The 1,917-nt window shown below is 46.0% G+C and overlaps 1 long non-coding RNA gene across 1 annotated transcript in view; it reads right to left on the bottom strand.

Annotated features, from left to right (window-relative positions):
- LOC111738180 overlaps positions 1 to 1,911 on the bottom strand; it is a 2,727-nt gene extending 816 nt beyond the window's left edge. The window contains exon 1 of the long non-coding RNA XR_002779724.1: positions 38 to 1,911. This is a non-coding gene — a long non-coding RNA (uncharacterized LOC111738180). The remainder of the gene's footprint in view (positions 1 to 37) is intronic.
- Between the last annotated feature and the right edge of the window lie 6 nt (positions 1,912 to 1,917).

Below are 1,917 nucleotides of genomic sequence, written 5' to 3'. Positions count from 1 at the left end.
ACATGATCTGAATCTAAATGTGATGGCATCGTTACACCTGCAGCTTCACAGAAGGGGTGGGTGGAAGGGGCTGCTGAGCTCTCGTCAAAACTCACAGGCATCAGTCTACGAAGAACTGGTTCTAATGTCTGATTAGGGAACCCAGAAGCCCAGACAAGGGGGTGGGGTGGGGAGAGGAAGACCATAGAACAACCATAGAACAACTGAAAAAATCAAACCTAAGTTTAACTTCCTGTCTGCTGGGAAGGAGGTGGAGGTGTGATATTTGATGTTGCTTGAAACATTCAAGAAGGCTTGGGGATGTCACAGCCATGAGGAACAATAAAATCAGGGCTGAGTGGAAAGTTGATGTCCTCCTCCTCTGAACAACAGCAAACTGAATTTTAATCCCTCTTTTGTGTTCTGTTCTTGCAGGCTTGCATCCTGACCGTAAAAAGTGACATTTATTACCCCTTCAGATCCTTCCTCCACACTGCTTAAGGCCCTCATTCCAATCAGTGCTGACCCTGCCGTTCTCTTCCCGGTGAATCATCGATGGCTCCCATGCCCTCGAAGATACACTTTAAACTCCTTCGCCAGGCATTCAGGGCCCTCTGTGATTTGGTTTCCACCCCCTTCTCTGGCTCTCCTTTCCTTGCCACCTCCCTCTCCCTACGTCTGTGCCTTTGCAAATGCTGGCCCCTCTGCCTGGGGGGTGAGCACCCTACTCTCTACGCTTTGCCCAAATCTTAGCTAGATTTGCCACCCAGCAATGAATAGTATCAAAAACATGTCCATTTTGAATACCCATTCTAGGCCCAGGGCCTGACCTTTAGCGGGGGCTCTGTAACTGTCACTTTCTATGGTTTGCTACTGCACTCAGCCTGCCCTGCCAGTTTCTTGGGTATTTTTGTGTCTCCCACTGCTGGCCTGGAGGGCAGGAACCATTCTTATTCTTTCTGCCCTCACCATCCGAATGCTTAACAAATATTGAATGCCTCATAAATATTGTTGAATTGGGGTGATATCAATCCTAAAAGGAAAAAGGTCATTCATTGCTGCCCTCTTAGGCATGTAAAACACAACACAGAAGTGGTTAAGACACAATACAGAGTGGTTACCACAGGCAACAGTCAGTTTTTGCAGTCAAGGTACTAAATCAGAATTAAGCACAATCCATAAAGGTTAATGATCTATCAACACTGGTCTATTAACACTGTTATCTTGCCTATTATTTAAAGGCCAAAGAGGGAAGCAGAAAGTGTAGCTCTAAGTAGTAATCAATGAGTGGAGAAATGCTGGATCCTAGGGAGATTCTTTGACCTGCTCAGTGAACCCCAGGGAGAAAACAAGGAATACTATTCCAATTTTCCAGTAGGAGTGTATCAGTCCCCAGGGGTTTTAGCAGACCATCTGTCAGTTAGTAGGCTTTCAGGATGTGTTGTCCTTGGATTACTTGCATCAGAATCACCTGTGCTGTCAGTTATGCCTGCAGACTCTTGGGACCCACCCCAGTCCCTCTTAATCAGAGTATTTGTGGTGGGGGTATGGGAATCTGCATTTTAAACAAACACTATAGGGGAGCCTTATGCTCATTAAAGTTTGCAAACCTTTACCTGCCATTCTCAAAAGTATACAAAGTGGACAGGTAGTCTAGGGGAAGGCTATTTGCAGCCAGAAAGAAGGTGGCAGTCCCGTTTCTGAGAATGCTGTGTCTCCTAGATGTATGTGCATGGGATGACGACCCAAAGTGTCTCTATCACTCCGAGAAAATTCACCAATAATTCAAGCTTGGTTTGTCGATCTACAAAGGAGAGGATGGAGGGGAGGTGAGTGAGGCTGTCTCTGAAATGAATACCCCCAATCTTCCCAGAGGGCACTGGTGTGCAGAATACATGTGAAACAGCCAGATTTTGTCTATCCTTTTATAAGTGATGA

This window comes from Pteropus vampyrus, unplaced genomic scaffold (genome assembly GCF_000151845.1).
Source record: "Pteropus vampyrus isolate Shadow unplaced genomic scaffold, Pvam_2.0 Scaffold36, whole genome shotgun sequence".
Classification (NCBI taxonomy): Eukaryota; Metazoa; Chordata; class Mammalia; order Chiroptera; family Pteropodidae; genus Pteropus; species Pteropus vampyrus.
The sequence above is the reverse complement of the archived record's forward strand: the minus strand, read 5'-3'. Positions and strand labels throughout refer to the sequence as shown.